The 23,160-nt window shown below is 34.1% G+C and overlaps 1 long non-coding RNA gene across 1 annotated transcript; it reads left to right on the top strand.

The window, feature by feature from the left end:
* The first annotated feature begins 20,322 nt into the window (after positions 1 to 20,322).
* Positions 20,323 to 22,177, top strand: LOC149683483 (uncharacterized). Its single transcript, XR_016384210.1, has 3 exons — positions 20,323 to 20,423; positions 21,007 to 21,079; positions 22,062 to 22,177. It is a non-coding gene; the product is annotated as an uncharacterized LOC149683483 (long non-coding RNA).
* The last annotated feature ends 983 nt before the right edge of the window (positions 22,178 to 23,160 follow it).

Raw genomic sequence — 23,160 nt, 5'->3', positions numbered from 1 at the left:
TTAAATCACGAGTTCACTAGGAGATTGGAGAAATGACGTCAGAGATTGTTTAAATATGCTCGGTATGCGCGAAAATTATGCAAGGATGACTAGTAGGCTTATGTCTATTCTCTAGAGCCCCAGTCCCTACTCCTTCTACAATACACCTCCGTGCTAAGACTGAGTATTTCGTGAGACAAAACAGAACACCGGGAACTGCGCAATGGTGTTGAAATTCCAAAAAAACTGATTTACACATTTCATGTGACCATACTAGTCTCTTGCATTTTCAATCGAATACTCGTTTATTATTCAAATTTAATAGCTTGGAAACGATTACTCGGTTAAGGAAACTGTATTCGTTTTTAAAACGGTTATTCGAATTTCTTTTCGAATAACCGTTTTGTAATTCGAATACTCGATTTTCTCCAAATGGCAAATTCGATTCGTCGAATCGAATAATCGATTCGAATTAAACGAATACTATTCGAAAATTGGAGTATTCGCACAGCCCTAATAAAAATAGTTGAGCATATAATTATTTTGAGAAAATATAAGAAATGAAATTAAATTCTAAGTTTTGAAATAGCTCCAGATCTCACACGTTTATTTTAAATTCGGGCTTCAGCTGTCAAACATGATATATGTGTCGCCAAGTTTTCCAGTACTTCGATCCATGCTCGATAACTAAGCTTTTACTTGTGTACTGAGAGGGGATGACCTGTTGGACACATTTAGCGACATTTATCTCTATCTGAAGCACGGCTTTGTTTTATAATTAATCCGTTACACCTTTATTGGGGCTAATCAGTAAATTTGTTGAAACAAAATATTTAAAATCCTTATTTGGATTGAAACGCATGAATATATTTTTAATGGTTTCTTCCATGGAAGTTTTGCGCGCTTAACATTATTTTTGTGCTTGCATTGTTTTATGTTATTTGTCGGTATTAAATATTATGCTTCATTGGCAATTCAATTCGGACCCTTTTACTAGTTTAAGCTTATACACAAAACCCTATAGACAACATTTTATAATATTTTTCTCGCTCAACCCAATAGTGAAATTGACGCGAGTTTACGGGCATTTAACTTGTAGCTGTTAGTTAACACAACGTCTATTTCTTTTAGCTTTAAGGAGACTAACAAAAATCGCTACAGGTTTTCAAAAGCGACATGCATGCGTAGAGCCGAAATAAGTCAGGTCTCCCTACCCTGAGAACTCAGGTTTGTTATAATAATTTTGACGAAGACATGAAAGATACCATAACTTATCTTTCTCTAAGGTAACTAATGAAATACGAGGTGTGATAATGACCAATAGGTTCGAAGCTTTTCTTAAGAAACAATGTCTCATGTTTAACGAACATTATGCAAATGTAGCAATATTATATATATGATATGAAATTATCTTACTTCCATTTATAGAAGTTGGATCTGGGAGTCGTTGTGTAAGAAATATTCAGATCAATTGCGCTGTAATCGTCGTCCATTTCCGAGCCTGTTGCTCATGTAAGTGGCTCGCCAAATACCACTCGTATGTTCTTCATCTCAAAATTCACATTTCGACATATAACGTTTGTGGGAAATAAAAGCTGTAGCATATACAAAGCATAGCTACCAAATTGGGACACATTACTTATTTATCTAATACTTGCTTAGCACTTTGATAAACCCTTTATTAAACACGATTAAAACACAAAGTTTAGATCCCGTTGATAAATATTTCCTTGGATTACATTACTGCAGTTTGTTTGAGATTAAATTTTTTTGTTATATGAAAACAACAAAACACACAAACCAAATGCCTCAGACTCGGTTATTTGAAGATTCAAACGGATTTTGAAGGACGCTTTTGGCTGCTTTCAGCAAAAGAAACCCATCAATTGTAATTATATTTTGTAGGAGAGTGTTATATGAAGAGAAAATCTCCATTCCTATAACTTTGAGTCCGAAGTATTTCAATCATCTTCAAACTTTCGGTAGGGTCGATTCAAACGCCCCGATTTATTCGAAATTTATGCTATTTCTCGAGTAAATGAAATGAGAAACCAATTCCGAAAATTTCCCCAACGTGGCAGCATTAGTCACGCTTTTACCGAATCGCGAGGTTTTCTAGGTAATATCGTCTACCAAAAACTCTTTATCAAAATTTCTCTTCAAAATAAGATTTATAAAATGAACGTTTCAGTACGTACGCCGCTACACATCATTGTGACTTCGAGAAGAACGGTAAGTTACCTACCATTTTTTATCAGCTGTCTCCCCTTTTTTGTCCTTTTAATGTGCTAAGACGACATCTGAAACCTTTTCGATATAGTAAAATATTCAGTATCTGATGAAATAAATGTCTAAGCGAGTAAACATTGAAATACGAGTGTATGTAAATGGATTGTTCCTGGAAACTAACAGCTAAAGCTAATTTAATAAAACGACTTTTCTACTTGAAAAACGTTGGTATGAATAAATAATGAAGTGTACAGTACGTTATTTTAGTCAATATGTGAAAGTTACGAGGCGCTAGAAAAATGTGTACTTTTTTAACTACAGCCCCATTCAGACCATGCGTTTTGACTTAACTATATGAGTAGAAAAATGGATCCCTGATCAAAGTTTTTATCACCATGTCTTTGAAACGTGAGTCATCGCATTCAATTTTAATTCTATACACACCTCTTAACTAGTCTAAGGAATTTATTTGTGTTGAATCATCTAATAAATCAAAAAGAAGAATCATCTAAATAGGCCTTAATTGTAGGCCGAAATTGAGTTTAGTTTTTGTTTTTGCCCCTTGCTTTTAGCCTGCTTAGTCTTCTCTATTTCGTTCAAGTTTTTTTAAGCTGCAAATGTGTAATAAGTAGCATAATGACAACAAATATGGCTCTTTGCGTTTCAGTAATGCTCAGTTTCATAAGCAAAACTCGTTTTCACATTATCAATAAAGATTTTGGGTGAAAATGGTATTTGGGAAGTTTTGAGCAAGTCCTAAAACCATTTTATTCATTGCAGTTTAAAACTATGGGTTTAACCACACCAATATTACGAATGTTTTGCTGGAAAAAATGTTTTGTTGGGAAAGACAGTTTTATTAAGTGTGTAACGTTCCATTCGTAAACGCGGAAACCATTACCATTGATATCCCATTCCTGTTCTTAACGTTAAAATTATTGGATATGGGAAAAAAGGAAAAAAAATGCTCGTAAAACAATCAAGGGTGTCTAGAGAAAAGAAGGCGGCCGTGGCGAAAAAGACAGTTCTTTCGCCATTTTTTGGGAGGGGATCATTGCCAGACAGCACCCGAGATCGAGAAGAACCACACTTCAATTTTGTATGCTAAAAGTTCGAAAGATTTTTCTTTGTAAATTTTGGTTGAAAAGATGAATTGATGAATGAATCGAAGAAGTTTAGGGGAGCTTACTTCTTCCTGTTATGTTACTTATGGTGTGTGCAAATGGAAGTGCAGGCTTCATATAATCTCACACTCTTTCACCCTACCGATATATCTAATTGCTAAAAGCTTCAAATCGATTAGAGAGATGCACTTCAAATTCCAAGTTCAAAATTTCCTTATATAATCTAAGCCTGTTCTTTAGGAACACTTTTACTTCAAAAGTAGCAACAAGGGCACCCGGCGTCACCCATTCACTTTATAAATTTTGAGCCACAATTTTAAATGATTTCAGCAACCCCAAAAGCCATAAAAGCCAGTCTATATTCTAGTCTGGCTTTATAATACTAAATCTTTCTGAATTCGGATGAAACGCGGACGGTTTTCCATAAAGAAGGTTTTTATTTCTGTTTTTGCCGCCATTTTCCAAGATGGTCGCAGACTGGAAAATATCTTCCTTATCCTTAGTACGTGCCTACTAATTGAGAGAGTTGACAATATACAGATGAGGAGCAGAGATTTTTAGCCTTTGCCTATGCACAAGGGATTATCTCACGAAAATTTATAACCTTTCATATCAGGTTTTTGCGCATTGGCTAATTGCCTTCTAAACAAAACATTTGATGAAAAATATAGTCTCCTTCGCTGTATATTTATGAAGGCGGAGAGTGATACTTAGGCACATGAAACCACATGCCGGAATCAGCCCCAAAGATTTAAGTAGAACGAGAAGTTAATATCATTTCTTCAATGTGTAAACATCTTTAAATGCACATAGCCCAATGTTTGGTTGAAGGTAGCTAGAAGGACATGTTAGGGGTGCTTAAATCCCATTCGCTGACGACTATATGTGCTCAACAATAACTAAACAGAGTAAATTCATCAACATGGGAACAGTTAAATCTCACTCTAAGGAACCTTACACACTCATGAATTTAGTAACTGTTGTGATTAATAAATTAACTCTTTATACAGTCTAAATTAGTTTAATGTTAACCAGTCAGGAGCACATTGTGTAATGAATAAATCTAGCTCTTTCCTACTCGGGCTCACTCGCCAGTACCACGTGACTATCCACCAGCGCCATCTATTAAACCACACGATAAGCTAATACCAGAAGTAAATAGGGGGAAGTAGGTATGCGTTGCCGTTTTGCGAGGCGTCACTTAACGGAATTTTTCGCGCCTCTGAATATAGGCCGTTTTGGCGCGAAACCGCGGATGAATACATGGAACTAATTTTTTTTCAGGGTTCGTCTGCTTTAATTTTTATCAGAGTAGAACTGTCGGATTTTTGTAAGTTTCCCTGGCTTTTTATAATAAAAATGTAAAAAAAAAATGTTAATAAAAATGTTTTTTTTCTTAATTTAGATGTCAAAATGAATACGAAAAACATTTCTGCTTATGCTAGGGAGGAATTTAAAGCCATATCTCTGTTTTCAAAAGGGCATGAGATCTTCGAAAGACTTAAAAATAGCGGCGATTTGGACGAGTTACATAAAATTATGATAACCAAATTTAAGTACCTTAAGGATGTTTATAAGCAAGGAACTATTGACAAAATTGGGTACTACGGGAGTTTCTTAAATGCAAAGCAAAATTGGAGAACATTGGTGATAGCGCAGGCACTTAAAATGGAAAGTGAACAGTCAGTTACTGTGATAAGAAAATTATAGAAATAATAGTGAAATACGTAAATTCCAAGTGTGATGGAGTGGTTGAATTGGTTAGCTTCTGCTATTCTCCATTGCAATAATGAAGAAGAAATGAATAATATTACATTGGATTCCTCAGAAGCTAATGCTATTAAAATTTTAAATGAAGAAACTAAAACCTCCCTCTAAAGCGAAATATTTATTTTTTTTTTTGGGTGAGCGGTGCAGTTGTTTTTTTTATTAATCGCGAAACCGACTGAAAAATACCGCGATTTTGAAGATTTTTAAGGAGTTTTTCAGTTGATGGATTTCAAATTTTATTTTTTCCTTAGCTATTCCTAAGGTTACGTTTAAGTTTTCTAAGTCCTAAGCTAATTCTTAGGTCACGTTTTAAATTATCTAAGTTTTCCAAAATGAAGACTGAATTCTTCTAAAATTTTCAAAGGTGAAGACTGAATTCTTCTAAAATTTTCAAAGGTGAAGACTGAATTCTTCTAAAATTTTCAAAGGTGAAGACTGAATTCTTCTAAAATTTTCAAAGGTGAAGACTAAATTCATCTAAGTTTTCAAAAGTAAAATTTTTTTAAGACGAGTTTTGGTGTTCTCTCCTCAGAGATCCAAAGGCAATTGCCCGGTTAAAGGCGATTTTATATACAAGAAACTCCTTGTGAAGTTTTTTAATCCTTTTATGTGACCAATAAATGAAGGGGTGTATTTTTAAGCTTTGGGGTTTTCAATGGCCATCGTCACTGGTATTCTCAATTTTCCATGACGCATGGGTAGATATTTTTCTTTGGGGTATTTTTTGGGGAAGGTCGAGCAAGGTAGAAAATGGTTGATTTTTAATCAGATAAGATTGGGTTGGAAATTATCATGATATTTTCATAAATATCAAAATATCAGATATTTTGATAATTATCGGTTATTTTCGATGTTTTCCTGATATTTATTATCAACCGAAATGACTGACTGTTATGATTGACATAACCGTTTTATGATTTAGTGTCTGTTGACAATAACGTTAATTTATTCAATTGACAATTTCACATAGAAAAATGTCGGTAATTATGACGCAAACAATAGGCTCTTATGTATATTGGGCCAATCATCTAATACCATTGTTACTGCGCGACCTTCAAATTCTTTCTGCGTATCTGTTAATACTTTATTATGAACTTGATCCAGTAATCGACTTCCCATTACCTTCCATGGTGGGGGAATGTAATCTGGTCCTAGTTTTTGGCACATTTTGATGAATTCGATGGTTTCAATGCGGTTGAATGGTGTATTTGTAGCGTAAAAATATCTAGAAATTTGTTCATCAATTTTTTTAGTACTGGATGGAAGTTGAGATTATTGCAGAATCGCGAGCCATTTTCGACTTTGAAAGTGAAACAGCCGACTTGGGTTCACTTTCAGTTTCAACGATGGTACTTGAAGTTAATGCAGTGGCTTCAATTTCTTGATCACAAATTTGCAGATGTGCCCTCAAGCGGTTAGGGATTCCTTGCATTTCCATACCACTTTTCTTATACAGGGTGATTCTAAAATGGTGGTATAACCTAACTACTGCGGGTTCTATGAGCGATTTTAAGTCGAAAATATTCTATGGCATTTTGTCATCCAGGCCACCGTTTAAAAGTTATGATAAGGATCATTTACGGATGACCCCTTGAAATTAATTAAATTCTAAAACAAAAGCGCGCCAACATTTAAAAATTTTGTAATGGCACGTGCAGCCTTTTACTGTGCTAAAGTCTCGTGACTACGATCTTCCCAACAATTCTTAAGCCTAATTTCAAATGGGATTTTGAACAGCGCAGACAGTGAACGAAACCAACCCGCCTTTTTAAAAACCAAGTTTTAGTTAAACGCTTTTTGAGCCTAGAACGCGAGACCACTTCGCCCTCGCCTAGGAAATGCTTTGGTTCATTCGTAGCTTCCTGAATTACTTCTGACTGCCGCGGTTACATTACTGGAACCATATGAGACTGCTGTATTGCGCCCGATGGACAGAGAGTAGAAAGCGATTCGAGGGCGCTGGTATGGCCCTCCACTAATTGCAACGCTTAATCAAAAACTAAACTGATAATGGCCACTTGTCGTCAAGGTCGTTGCGGTGCTACTTTTACTCTTGGATTCACCACAGAAAAACATTGGCGGGTTATTACGTCCACTCGTCATAAACTTTCCAAATTCATAAACGTTTCCAAATTACCGCCAAAGATGAAAGAAAACCACTACAATTTGAACTCTTGCGCGTTTTGCAGCTTTAATACCCTTCCAAATTCCAACTGACTTTACAGTTAGTTGCAATCCGGCCAAGAAAGCAAACAAAAGCCAGCGATTCATCAAGTTTTGAGAATCGAATGTGAGAACATCTAGTCAGACTCTCATTCCATGAGGCAAAACACGGTACACCGCCAAAAACTGACATTTAGTTGATTTCTTAATTTGGCTTCTGACTTTACAATTTTTACGTTACATTGCAGTAGAGCCCATGTGTTCCGTAACTTCTAACTCCATTGACGATCAAATTGTTAAAATTAAGTTTTGATCCGCTTTAAACAATTTTGCTTGAAAAGCTTCACTTCTTTTTGCGGTTCTCAGAACATTAAACCTTTGTTGATTGTTTGTTAGGTTTTTCTCAATCCGGCAAGAATCTTCCCATTTGGTCCTTTTTTATTAAATTTTCAATGCATTTCCCCATTGGGTTAGGTTTTTCTCAACTCGGTATGAATCTTCCCATTGAACCCATTTTCAAGCTTACATTGGTGGAGGACTTCTTTATGGAGTTCACGGGGAAGTAAATCGCGAGCGCGATTACTAAACACGTGAGTTCCCTTAAAAAATGTATTCAACCCGCTGGGCTTTTGTTTAATTTAATTAATTTTAAGGGGTCATCCGTAAATGATTCTTATCATATCTTTTAAACGGTGGCCTGGATGACAAAATGCCATAGAACATTTTCGACTTAAAATCGCTCATAGAACCCGCAGTAGTTCGGTTATACCACCATTTTAGAATCACCCTGTATAGATCGTATGCACACTGTAAGAAATTACCGTAAATTTTACTATCAAATTACCGGCAGGCTGCTGCCAGTGAATTGACAAAATGTCAATTTCACACTCAACTTTAATGTAATGCTAAAGAAAAAACCAAGATTTGCTGGAATTATAGTAAACTATACAGCAACAGCGCCATGATTAACACTAAGTAAATGGCGTCAAATAAACAGTATTTGAAAATAGTATATTAATGTCGTTTGGAAACTTTTTGAATGACATTTCGTAAAATGTACGTCTTCCGGGCTCTTAAATGTATGTATTTGTTTTTTTAGTGTCGGACAAATTTTCATTCTATTATACCGTATAAATTACGGTAATGCGACATGCGTTTTCCAGTTTTACCGCAAATGTTAATGAAACCTAGCCGCAAAATCACGTATTTGCCACTTTTATTTGCCATTGCTACCGTAAAAGGTAATGCTACTAGACCGTATCAATTGCGGTAATGCGACATGCGTTTTCCAGTTTTGCCGAAAATGATAGTGAAAAGTGGCCGTAGAATTCACGTCTTTGCCACTTTTATTTGTCATTGGTACCGCAAAATTTAATGTAATGTAACGGACGAATTTTCTGTTCAGCAACAGAAATTATCATGTTTTAACGTCAATATTCATTTAATAAATCTGTAAAAATAGTAGTCGCAGATCCTGCCACATCACAGCATACATTTTAAGCAATTCGAAAATAGGTGAAGTACTTTAATTAACATAACAAGTAAAAATTGATTTCACGGAAAAACTACCACATGTAATTTTTAACCAATAGATAAAATACTTTACTTTCAATCGCATGAAAAAAAGTGTAAATACGATGTAATTCCCCTACATAAATTCAATTTTGAGTGTTTCAAATTTTACACTAACAAGTTTATTAGAGGTCATTTAGTTTTAGTGGGTTCTTAAACTTATTCTTCCCGTTGTTCTTGAACGAATAATTTGCAACGACATATTGCAAAAATTTTTATTTATAAAAATTTGGCTATTACATAATTATTATGCAATTGAAAATAATAAACCCTTCATTTTGGGTCCTGTTTTCTTGAAAATCAATGGCAATTTTGTTCGACGCACAGCATCTTGTAATACGACGTAAAAAGTCTAGAGAAGAAATTAAATTTTCCATTGCAGCAACTAGGTGTCTAATTTCCAGATCACATACCTCACAGATTTGTATTTTCAAAATTAAATGTTACCTATCGATGAGATAAAGGCACATTTAATTAAGCAAGGGGATGAGTGGTCATTGAAATTATACACCTGGTTTCAATATGTTACAGGTTACCGACAATAAGACATAAATTAATTCTAATATGTTTAATCATAAAAGTTTTTAAAGTACTAGCAATCTCGGAGCAAATAGTGAATTATATAATATTAATAGTAATTTTATCGGTCCTAGATAAATATATATCCACCTACGACCAAGTGATACAGTGTGTAAAATCGCACATTAACAAAGGGATGTAATCCAGATATATTCTTTTGAAATGTGTACTTACTGTTCTTAATCATTGCTGTCCCGATTTCTCTGAGAAGCAGCAATCAAGTTAGCCAACGTCAAGATTTTTCGGTTGACACCATTTTTCTTTCCTTTAGTTCCATTAATTGGGTCAATTAACATTAGCCTCCGAAAATTTAGTTCAAATATTTATTTTTCAATATTCACGATGCAATATCAGACCATGCTCAGTCAGCACACCAAAATATATGAACAGTTACACACCTCTGGATGTATTCCAAGGACACAGACAATTTATCTGGATACTGGATGTTAAAAACGTAAAAAACCCCAAATATTAAAGCAATAGCAGACAAAAACTCGTCAAACCAATAAAAAGCACTCTGCTATCAATTGCAATAGCAAATTCTGTAGCGGTTAAAAGGGAATATCCAGAAAATAAAATTCACATAAATATCCATAAATTACTACAATTTATAATATTCATGTAACGTTGTTCGTCAATGAGTTTCTTGCTTACACGCCCTATAGCAATTTCCAAATGTTAAAAGGTACATACCAAAAGCGACAACGCATGGGTGACTTCGAAATTCCGCTCTACTGTCGATATCAGCAAAACTCTCCTTAGCCTAGGAAATATGACTTTCATTAAAAATGTCACAAAATATTATTTTCCAATTTAACTGCTTTGAGCCTGATCAAGAATAACCCATTTTGGACCCTTCTTTCTCAGCGATTTCTTTACCTTGCATTTAACAATCTAGAAGTCATATTAATGTTTTATTTACTCACCGGGATTATGAGAAATAGCTTGGAAAAATCTTCCTTGAAATACTCAACGATGAAACAAAAGAGAATTCTAGTTTCAGATTCAACATCTGAAGATTGAGACAATAAAGTTATAATATTTTTCAACGAAGTAGATTTTTTCTGTTGCTTGAAGAAAGAAATGTGGGTTTCTAGTTCCTTCTCCAAGGAGGCAACTAGTTGATGCTTAATATTGAATCCAAGAAGTCCTTCGGCGTGCTCAAAAAACCCTTGCTCTTTGAAAAGATAGAGATGCTCATCGTTCAAGTACAGTGTTCCTTTGCCATCGTTAATATCAAGACGCTGCAAAGCGTAATTCTTCTTAAATAGTTTGGAGACTTCATCGTTGTAGGCAGTCTCTCGGAACATTCTTTTCAATAATTTATTGTCTTCGACCATAACTTCTTTTTGAGGAATTGAAAAGGTAGGTGCAAAATCCACACATCCATAGCTGTCGGGGGTTGAAACACTACGTTTGACTTGAATAGTTACCCCGGAGGTATCAGCATCCATGTGTTTCGTAACAGCACTAGATGACTTTGCAACACGCCTAACTCTTGATTTCATGCTTCTAAGAGTATTTTCAGTGCGATTAATTAATTGGTTCAAAAAACTTCCATATCCAGATCCGATCACTTTATCACCAGCTCCATCTCGAAGGGAATGTGGATATTGGCAAACTATTTTCTGAGCAACGAATTTTAAATCGGCCCTCAGTGGTCTTGGCAAAATGTTCATAACTCTCTCGACTACGTGCTTTACTAGAGCACATCTTTCTGGTTTTTCAAAAAAATCTTCTGGTGAAGGGCATTTTGTACTTCAACAGGAAGTTGCAATAAATCCAAGTTTTATGTTGCAATATTCGAGCCATTAGAAGACTTTACGCCAACTTTAAAAGCCGAAGACAAACCCGAGGTTACGAGAGAAGTGTAGCTTTCATGGTCTCTATTTTGGTCTGATGAAATCGACGTATCCAAATTTTGCATAGATTCCGCATTTCCAGCCTTGTTATCTTCTAAAGTAAACAAATGTATTTGGAGGTAAACATGCTTCAAAAAATGGTATTTGAGAAACACTCATTCAAAGTTAAAAATAGTTCAAATATTTTGTAAAATGCCACTATGATTACGTTTCTTTAAGCTTGAAAGGAGCTTTCGAGCGTGTATCGGCTTCATTATTTCTTTCAAATCCGATCCTACAACCTCAGTTTTCAGATCATGGAGTGAGTCAACTCCTAGGTTCTGAAGGCCATCTAAGTCCCCACTATAATTTGGTAACACTTTTTTGATGTGCTCCTCTATGGTAAGTTCTTCCATTGTATAACTCAGTGCCTAAAATAAATTACACGTAAACCAGTTTAAATAATAGATGATACGAAAAGGGAAAACAGAAATAAAGGTGCAATTGTCGGCTCAATTGATCTCAATCCGTTAAACATGTAATTACACAGAACAGAGAATGTGGAAAGATAAATAACAAAAAAGACCCAGAAAATAACGTTACCGATATTTTTATTTATGAGACAAAAGCAATTGAATGCTTTAAATTAAGCACAATCATTTTCCCAGCTCTGTAGGAAATAAGAGGGTAGTAATCAGGAAGTTCTCTATATTCCAGGCAACAAAATTCTACCTCAACATTAGCAGTAAGCTCATTAGCATGAATATAGGGGATATGAGTCGCCTTCAATAATTTCATAACAAAATACACATTTGAGTCTAACACAATAGCAAAAGGGATTTGACCTACGTTAAAGATTCCAATATTATAATCTTCATTTATAAAAAGAAACTGATCTTACTCGTATTTGGTGCCCTTGATAGATATTTTTGTGGTAAAGGTAGGCATTCCTCTTTCATAGTTATAAATTTTTTTAAAACACTTCTGGATTTCAGAGCCTAAACCTTTTGGATCAAAACAATGGTTATTGGCCACTTTAATGTCTTCTCCAAATAAGTTACCAGTACTATAATAAGCTTGTAGCAATTGGTGTAGCGTCGCCATACTTTTCGTAATATTTCTAGAATTACCAGTTTTTCTAGCTATTATCTTAAAATATAAATGAAAACTTTCAAATCGTAAAGTCCATAGCCATATCAATGGTCCATGTTCCAAAATTTGGTGGTGCTTAGGTCTTAATGAAACGTCCTTATATAGTTCTACTCTTAAGGCTAAATAATCAGAAATCTTATGATTTAAGATAGCAATCTGATCCTCAGAAATGATAGGTGCAAATATTAACTCACATATCTCTTTAAGAGCAAGTATTAAGGTCCAAACTTCGTCGTTAACATTTTTGATATAATCATGAACCACAACCGTAAAAAGTCGCATAAAACACCAATTTTGAGATGCGTTTCCTGACAGTTTAATGGAATTTTCTTTAAATGGAGCAGGTGTGCTTGTGGCATCTACTCTATAGAGAATAAATTTGTTACAGAGCGCTTTTATTTGTGGATATGTGAACCACCTTTTTTCAGTTAAGCTTTTTGATGTACTGAAGCATGTTTCACTTTATCGCTAACTTTCGCGGCTAATTGAAGCCTAGTAACTGAAATTTCATGTTTCTTTTGTACGAAGCTGGCTAATTTCTGACAAATTATTATCTGGCACACATATTTCACAAAATCGACACAAATATCCATTCTTAAAGCTTTCATTAAAGCCGCCAACACCGTGGGACCCTAAATTGTCTCCAACAATACAGTGTAAAAATCCTTTAACTATACCCGGAAAACACTCAATTCTACAGGAACGGTAGGCCCTTGTAGATATGACTTGATACCCGTTTGTAATGCTAAACGAAAAAATCACCTTTTTAGGGTTAGCGTCCTGTAGAAAAAGCATTACATTTTACCCGGTTTTTTAGGGAAATTGTCATAGGCGATACGGAAAAACTACAGCGAAGTTAGTTTTCGGAATACTTTCAAATTAACAAGCATTTACTAAATGAGAAACTTACCTGTTTAGTTTTTAAATAAATGAAGTCTAATTTTTGTAATTTAACTAATTAATTATGCCTTGAATTCCCTATTTCATTGCAGACGACAGAAAGAAAGATTATTTCATAGCAGACGACAGTAAGAAAGATTATTTCAAAGCAGACGACAGTAAGGCATCGCTAAATTAGCGATGCCTTACTGCCGTCGACGCTAATTAATTTTTTGATATTTCATCCGAGCTTGAACACCATTATTTGGATTTTATAATGAAGTATAACGCCCTTAATAACCACTACTTTGTTATCAGGTCCAATTTTCGTCTAAAAAGTAATTCAGGTAAATAATTACAGTTAATAGAGGTTTTAATATCTTTTGAAGTAATTTTTCGACGTTCGTTTTGGCCAAGGCTTAAGTTGAATTTTGGTAAGTCTGTGTAATAATACTCTTTATAACGTCTTTCGTCCTTTAAGATTATAAAAAAAGCTGATTTCCTGCTCCGTTTTGGAATTTGATATAGTCTGCTTCGTTTCATGCTAGAAACATATCCTAAGTTCCTGCCGCTGGGTTTTTACACTTTAAAATACTACCGGAAAGATGACAAAAAGTTTAATGTGTTTTCGCTTTGGCAGTTAAGACAGTGGTGTTTACGTAAGCGCAATTAATTCAACACTTCCATATGAGGTATACAGGGTTTCATTATTTTTTAATTATATATTAATTTTATTTTGGCTATTCTCAGTGAGCATTCATATGTTAGAACGCAATTTCGGATTTTTGTGGTCTCCCAAGTCTCCAAAACTGTAACTTTAACAATTTAGGGCAAATTATTATAATAATCAAGAATATTTATAGATCATCAAGAGTATAAATAGGCAATCTAAGACCCATTTGATTTATGATGTGATAGATCATGTAAGGTTTAGAAACAGGGTTAAGCTTATGTTAGGCTAGGTTGTTATGAGCGGCTAAATGTTCATCTGTTTTTGGAATTATCAAGTTTTATCAACTGACTTTATTTCCCCTCTTCCAAAATTTTACCAAAATTGTCTTTGTTTTTACCCCTGATTATTGCTAACTATCTTGTTTATTGCCACAAATTTTCTAAAAAAAAACGGTATTTTAATTTCTTTCTAACATGGAACCAACTAACGCTAGGGACGGTTCGCAGCCATAGAGTTTACATTATCGCCTCTGAAGAACGTTCGTTGACAACTCCCCCTTATTTTAGCCGACCCCCGACAAGAATTTGGTGAGTCAAAACGGAAAGAAATTAGGCTGTCGGCGCCACCTACTACAACATTTTCAAACTAATTTAACGGACCTTGGCCTTGGACTTGGACTTAAAGTTCGTCTGCTAAGATAAGGTTATCGACATTTACTTCTACTTACAGTTATTGTGGAATCAGATATTTCATAATTATCTGACTATTATAGAATATAGGGCGATTAATGCGCAAATAGGTTTCTTATAAATATGGTGAGACACAAGATATGTGTGTATAAGGGTTGTAGAAGTGACAATCGACAAGCACATAAAGAATACATGAAATGTGTTGATTTCATTGTTTTTCCCAAGCCAAAGCGTACTTACGAAAAGTGTAAACAATGGATAGAATGGTTAGATAGGAAAGACTACCCAATTGAAAGGGTAAATAAAAACACCTATCTATGCGCAAAGCATTTTGTTGGAGGTCATGGTCCAATTGCGCGATACCCGAACCCAATTCACAGTCCTAAAGTAAGTATAATTCCGAGGTTAGAAGTATGTTAATATGAAGTATTTACTAAATTTGGATATTTTTCAGGAGTATGTTTCTATTCTAAAATCAATTGGCACTCCAGCTACACATACTATTGATTCGCAAGCTATGAATCAGGCTCCAGCTACATCAATAATAGATACCCAAGATATCACTCTAGATGGAGCTACATAAATAATGGATACCCAAGATATCACTCTAGATGCAGCTACGCCAATAATGGATATTGTTGAGGCTCCAGCTACGCCAATAATGGATATCGTTGAGGCTCCAGCTACGGCAATAATGGATACCCAAGATATTTTTCAAGCTACTGATTTGCAATCCAACATTACAGAAATAAATCCTCCTAATGATAGCATCCCGTCTTCAACACAAGTAGGATATATTAACAATAGCTCGAGAAAAAATTTTAAAACCATCTTCAACGTGTGTTCATCCCGTTGGTCTTTAACCATTCTAGATGACTGTTTGAAAGTTCGAAAGATGGATGAAGAAGTTGGTTGTGTGCTGATAAGCGTAATTATTGATAATTCTTTTAACGTATGCTTCGAAATTTTTGGGATATCTGTTACGGAAAGCTCTATTTTGTCAAAATTACCTCGACATATATATGATCAAGATTCACTAGAAAAATGCCTGAAAAAAATAGAGGATAATTTTCAAGTTTGTAAAGGAAATCCTGATAAAGACTTTGTAGATGTATATACAAACCATCAGATTGCGACTGGTTTTCAAGATCCAATATCAAAGGCAGCTCACAGTGAAAAGTGTTGTTTAATAATTCCAGCTAATGTCCTAAAATTACGCTGTTTTTACTGTGTCAAACAGAGGGCTAGTTTCCGTACTATATTGTACAAGGAAAGAAAGAAAAATGCGTTTAACACTTCTCATTTTAAGAACTTGAGTAAGCCTACTTTAATTGCTAGTCTAAGAAAAACCAAAAAAATTCAATCAACACTCAAGACGAAAGTGAAACGTCTAGAATTTAGACTTCTGAAATTAATCAAGAAAGAAGGAATAAGTGTCGACGTTGATGACCATGGAGAACTGATGGATATATTAGAAAAGAAGGTTAATTTAGACATAGAAAATAAAATAAGAGATTTCCCGGCCCTCTTCTTGAAAACACAGCTAAAAATGCTCAAAAACAAACACCCAAACCGAATTAGGTGGCATCCAGTTATAGTTCAATGGTGTCTGTACATGCATGGGAAGGTAGGATTTTTGTATGCTGTTTTGCATAAATCCAAAATCTTGCAACTGCCTTCAAAATCAACCCTTAAACGTCATTCTTTAAATATTGGAACAAGCCCGGGATTTCATGGACGCCAATTTGAAAAAAGGCGAGATGAATTTAATAAAATTAAGAATGCAGACCCAACTCAGGTTCGGCCGCCAGAACATTTTGTACTTGTGTTAGATGAAATTAAAATCGAAGAAGATCTGGTATATAGGGTTGAAACTGGAAATGTTATCGGTTACACACGTTTAAATAACTATCTCGAAAAAATTGAAAAGATAAAAATTGTTACATACAAAGCAAAGCCAATCGCCACTCATGCGCTTCAGTTCATGATCAGAGGACTAATAACGTGATTTAAATATTCATTCGCACACTTCGGAACAGCATCACTTACAGCTGAAACTTTGGATTCGTTAATTTTTGAAGGAATTGCTAAGCTTGAGGCGTGTGGATTTAAGATTATTGCTGTGGTAGGAGACGGTGCAACTACTAACCGAAAATGTTTTAAGATGAACTCGGAAGAAGGTGGATACAAGCGAGATAATCCGTTTAGCTCAGATGTCACCCCGCTTTATTTTCTCTTTGACGTACCACATCTAATAAAGACTGTACGAAATTGTCTTGCGAACAGTACAGAAGGGTGCAAATATCGGTTGATGCAAATTCATGGGGAGAAGTTAACCTGGAATACTATAAGGGCGGTCTATAAGAGAGATATGGAAAAGGCTACTAACTTGAGGAAATTACATAAATTTTCATCTGATCACATTAATTTGGAGAATCGAATGAAAGTGTAATTAGCGACTCAAATCCTTTGTCAATCAGTTGCAAACCCCATAATAGTCGAATTTCCTGGGGAATACACTGAGACTATTCGCTTTATTGAAAATTTTAACAAGTGGTTCGATATCATGAATGTGGGCCATCTTCTTAAGGGTTACCATTCCTGCAATCCTAATCTCTATCCCTTCAGAGACGCAACTGACCCAAGACTAGATTGGTTTGAAGGGGTTTTCCTCCCTTATATCAACGAATGGGAAGAGTATGTTCAAATTCAACCTTTCAGTAAAGCAATTAAGAAAAAAGTGATACTCTCCCAAGAGACTCTTTCCGGACTACGCCAAACAAGTAAGTTCAAAGTTAGAACTGGTAAAATAAATGGTACATGTTATTAACAAAAAATTTCTTGTTAAATATAGCCAAATGTGTTTTGGAAATAATCCCATTCCTTCATAAAAAGGGAGCAGCATTCGTTTTAACGGCTCACTTCAACCAAGACCCACTGGAACAACTATTAAGCAAGGTTCGGCAATCGTGCAAGGCAGGACAAAGCCCTAACTCTTATTTATTTTCAAGATGTTCTCAAACATTACGAACGCTGCAAGAAGGGAAATTAATACTTAATCAATGGAGGGTTCCAATACTCAGGAAAGCGAGACATTTCACGAGAAAACATTTTAAAACAATCACAGAAGCTTTATTGCATTAGTATTTTAGGAACATTACGTATTATAGAAACATTACGTATTATAGGAACATTACGTATTATAGAAACATTACGTATTATAGGAACATTACGTATTATAGAAACATTACGTATTATAGGAACATTACGTATTTAGAATCATTAAATATCTATATCACAATACGGCGTTGTTTTTGTTTTAGCATTTCAAGTTTTATTTCTTCTTTGGCTAACGCTTTCATTTTTACCTGTCCGAGTGACGATGACGTCACGGAGAGGTAATACACTGACCGTGTCTGCGTTTACATTACTATACTTATGAGGACCGCGACGAGAAAACACACCAATCCTGTGGGGACCGTAGTCACTTATGGGGACGCACACCCCGGTCCCCATTAAACCCAAAAAAAACATATGCTCAAATTAATTATTTTTTGATTTTAATTGCTTAAAATTAGTTTTTAAAGTGGTCCCCACAAAGGTGGTAAATTACACATTGCCGATTTTGTGTCACACACGGACTGATAATAGCGCCCCCTTATCGGTCCTCGCAAGAACTAAAAAGCACACACTACTACTTCCGGTATGAGTGAAGGCCCCATAAAAGCGGTATTTTAACAATGATCATAAAAATTAAACACAAACGCACCGTTTTCTTTATTTTGAGAAGATAAGCACATGAATACTTGCTATCTTAACTAGCTCTTATATAAAACGACTAAACAATATTAGATACGACAACTTACGAAGTTTACTATTATTCATTTATATGAAAAATAATAATTCAAGGTTAAGAAAAGGGTCCCCATAGCGGATGTAATAATTCAAATTTAAACACAAAATGTGATTTATTACAAATTTCAATTTAACAGAAAGACATCAAAAACACGAAGATATTTCTACTTCGTTATACGATATGTAATTAAATCGCATTATTTTCACCAAAAGCAAAAAACATGAAAAACCGTTGGCTCAAAGGTCCCCATAAAGGATTTAAAAATCCAAAATTACACACAAAATGGTTTAAATTATAAATTTCAAGAAAAAGGTTTTTTTAAAATAATTTTATACACGACAACCTTCGAAGTTAACTTTTATTCATCTCTTTGAAAGATAATAAAAAAACGTTGGGAATGGGGTCCCCATAGCGGATGTAGTAATTCAAATTTAAACACAAAATGTGATTTATTACAAATTTCAATTTAACAGTAAAACATCAAAAACACGAAGATATTTCTACTTCGTTATACAATATCTAGATAAATCGAATTATTTTCACTAAAAGCAAAAAACATGAAAAACCGTTGGCTCAAAGGTCCCCGTAAAGGATTTAAAAATCCAAAATTAGACACAAAATGGTGTAAATTATAAATTTCAAGTAAAAGTTTTTTTTTAAATAAACACGAAAACCTTCGAAGTTAACTTTTATTCATCCATATGAATGATAATAAAAAATGTTGGGAATGGGGTCCCCATAACTTATGTATTAATTCAAATTTCAACACAAAATGTGATTTACTACAGATTTCAATTTAACAGAAAGAAATCAATAACACGAAGATATTTCTACTTCGTTATACGATATGTAATTAAATCGCATTATTTTCACCAAAAGCAAAAAACATGAAAAACCGTTGGCTCAAAGGTCCCCGTAAAGGGTTTAAAAGTCCAAAATTAGACACAGAATGGTGTAAATTATAAATTTCAAGTAAAAGGTTTTTTTTAAATAATAATATACACGACAACCTTCGAAGTTAACTTAACTTTTATTCATCCATATGATAGATAATAAAACAACATTGGGAATGGGGTCCCCATAGCGGATGTAGTAATTCAAATTTAAACACAAAATGTGATTTATTATAAATTTCAATTTAAAAGAAAGACATCAAAAACACGAAGATTTTTCTATTTGGTTAATCGCATTATTTTCACCAAAAGCAAAAAACATGAAAAACCGTTGCCTCAAAGGTCCACGTAAAGGATTTAAAAATACAAAATTAGATGGAAAATGGTGTGAGTTATAAATTTCAATTACAAAGGTTTTTTAAATAATTTCAGACACGACAACCTTCGAAGTTTACTATTATTCATCCATATGAAAGATTATAAAAAAACGTCGGAAAATGGATCCTCATAGCAGATGTGGTTAGTGAAATTTAAACACTAACTGGAAATTATTACGAATCGGCAATCGAGCTTAATTACCCGCCATCGGTAATCTAGCTTGATTTTCTACAATCGGTAATCTAGCTTAACTTCCTTTAATCAGTAATCTAGTTTAATGATAATAATAATAATATTAATAATAATAGGCTTTTATTTAGGATTTACCTTTAAGAATTTTCTTATTTACAAAAGTGTCCTGCTTTTAAGTTAAGATTTTAAAATTAAAGAGAGAAAAGCTCTAATTTTTCTGCTATTACTCAAGACTAGTAAGATTGTTCATATAATTGTTTATCTTATCTATAACAAGTTTATAAGATTGTTTTTGTTTGATGTGCATTGGGAGTCTGTTCCCTAGCTCTATACCCTTATGCTTCAAGCTTTTATTTCTATATCTGGAGAAGTTTTCCGTATAGAAGTTATTTGTTGTGCCACGAGTTTTTACGTTATTATTTGTTGTTTGAAACCATCCTTCAATAAAGTCAGGGTAATAACTAATTTTTATTCTGTACATGAATTTCAGCACTTCTAGGTGGTAATTATGTTGCAGAGATGTAATATTAGCTTTTGCGCTGGCAGCTGTAAGTGAGTCCAATTTTTGCGCTTTAGCTATCATCTTGATACACTCTTCATGTTTAGCAGTTCCCCTGCTATGTTCACAAAGCATTCGTTAAGCATGTTTGCTACAGTTTCTGGATCTTTGTTTTTATTGGCCTTGTATTCCATCTCCGTTATAAGTTTGGTATTCTTTTGCTTGAGGTATGGCTTAATGGTTTTCCAAATATTGGTCGTTTCATTACTACCGATTCCAATATTAATTTTGAAGTATCTTGTCTTCTCTTTATGGATAAGAGCGTTGACCAAGTCTGTCAGTTTCCTGTACATATTTTGGTACTTTTCCTTATGAGCATGGTTTACTGTTCTTGTCTTTGTCTTGAATTTGTCTCTTATGTGAATTTGATGTTTTATATTTGAGGTTAGCCACGGGGCGCTTTTAGTAGATACATATTTTCTCTTAGCGCGGCATGTTTGTCCAGGCGGTCAATTATTTCATTTTGTAACATCTGTAGGCCCCTTTCTGGGCTGTCAATGGATTCCTTAGCCTTGTTTAATTTTGTATGGAGTTCTTGAACGAATTTCGAGGTAATTTTCTTATGCAGTTTTATACTCATTTTCTTCCTTATGATTCATGTTAGGTCATGGTCAGATGCTCCACATGCCTTTACTATGACATCTGTGATTCGTTCCGGGTGATTTACATAAATATGATCAATCAAACTTGTTGAGTTTAGGATAATTCTGATCGGGGATGTTATCATTTGTATGAAATTCCCCAGTGTCTTGAGAGGTTGTCTTACCTTTGCCGATAGCGTGGTGGCTTTGAGGTTACAGTTCGTGTTCCTATGATCAGAATTTCGTTGTTTGTCTTAAACAGTAAGAAATCAATGTTACTCCTTAGTTAAGTTACTTTAATGCCATAGACTTGTGCAGAGCTGTATTCTTAAAGAAAATTAATTAGATTTCAACCGAGGTTATCGACTCGCGAACAGACAGCGCTTGGATTCAAGCTTACTTAACTTTCTACAGAGTATTTCATCCATAAAACTTTAAATAGAATTACTCCAATTGTTTTCAACCACTAAACGCTAAAAAATGCGAGTTTCGAACGTGCTGTCAGTTTCTAATAAAACAGGGCATCATTGAAAAAATCGTAAATCGAGGTATTTTTTGAAAAATTAAAACTAAATATACTTAACATAAAAGTTTCTGAATGAAAAGTAGAAAAGGTCCTAATAAAAAGATCTTATGTTCATTTAAAAACGTTTTGAATCCTAAGGAATTTATAAGTTTTGGAATATACGGTCCAGAATGTGGCTTTTTTTTATAAAAATTCCAGGTTATTTCAATGGGAAGTTTCGGGGTTTTTTCCAAAAAGGCTGATTAATTTTATGTTAATGAAAACCACCCTTAGCAATTTGACCTTTTATAAAATAAACTATTAGACGGATCTCTTCGAAATTTTAGTTAGTTGATATTGTGAGTAAATTCTATTTTGTGTTTCATTTGACATATTACATCTATAATACTTTTGTAACAACAATTTTTCACTTTCTTTGCTTTAAAGGAAAATTTGAAGAATTTATGATTCATCTTGAGTTTAACTGTGAAATTTTCATACCCGAGATGGCGATTTTTCGTCTTTTTTCTTTTAATGAATATTAAAAAACTTCCTCAACCAAACGCATGAAAAAAGATTACAATTTTTGATGTAAACCTGTTTAAATGAAATGTTAATAAAATCCAGTATTGTGTCTAATTGTTACTATTTACACCTGTTATATGGACCCGTCTTCCAATGGGTTTTGTGTTTTTGCTTTAGATAAAAACTGGATAATTTCCGAAGGTATCGTATAACACATTAAAAGAGCCTCGAATATTTGATATCAACCGGTCCTGTTTCATTGAAATGCATAATACACCTCATTTTTGTTCAATTTGAACTCTTATATCCATCATGGGGAGCCTTTTTCATGCGGTTTTTCATTATGTTTCTAGTTAGTAGTCTTTGTAAGTAAATAAAATCAATTTTCGATATATTCCCGTTGAATTGTAATTTTAATATCACCCATTTTATATTATTTTTCAGGTGAATAGTAAACTTCGTAAGGTGTCGTATCTAAAATTTTTAATATATACTTTTTTAATTGAAATTTATAATTTGCAACATTTTGTGTCTCATTTTGGATTTTCACAGCCTTTGTGGGGACCCTTGACCCAACGGTTTTTCATGTTTTTTACTTTAGGTGGGAATAATACCATTCCTTAAGGTTTCGTATAACGCAGTAGCAAGAGCTTTGTACTTTTGATATCTACCTGTTTAATTTAAATTTGTGATAAATAAAATTTGAGTTTAAAATTGACTTACTACATTCGCTGTGGAGACCCTTTTTCCAACGGTTCTTTGTCATTTTCCTTGTGGATGAATAATAGTAAACTTCGTAAGGTATGATGTCTAAAAGTTTTGATATATACCTTTTTAATTGAATATTATAATTTACACCATTTTGTGTCTAATTTTGGATTTTAAGCCCTTTACGGGGACCTTTGACCCAACGGTTTTTCATGTTTTTTGATTAAGGTGAAAATAATGCGATTTCTTGAGATATCGTATAACGAAGTTGAAATAGCTTCGTATTTTTGATATCTTCCTGTTTAATTGATAT

The sequence above is a fragment of the Phalangium opilio genome, unplaced genomic scaffold (assembly GCF_054372755.1).
Source record: "Phalangium opilio isolate 3A_F unplaced genomic scaffold, DU_Popi_V2 ptg000037l_1, whole genome shotgun sequence".
Classification (NCBI taxonomy): domain Eukaryota; kingdom Metazoa; phylum Arthropoda; class Arachnida; order Opiliones; family Phalangiidae; genus Phalangium; species Phalangium opilio.
Note: the sequence above shows the minus strand (reverse complement) of the source record. Positions and strands in the feature narration are given on the sequence as shown.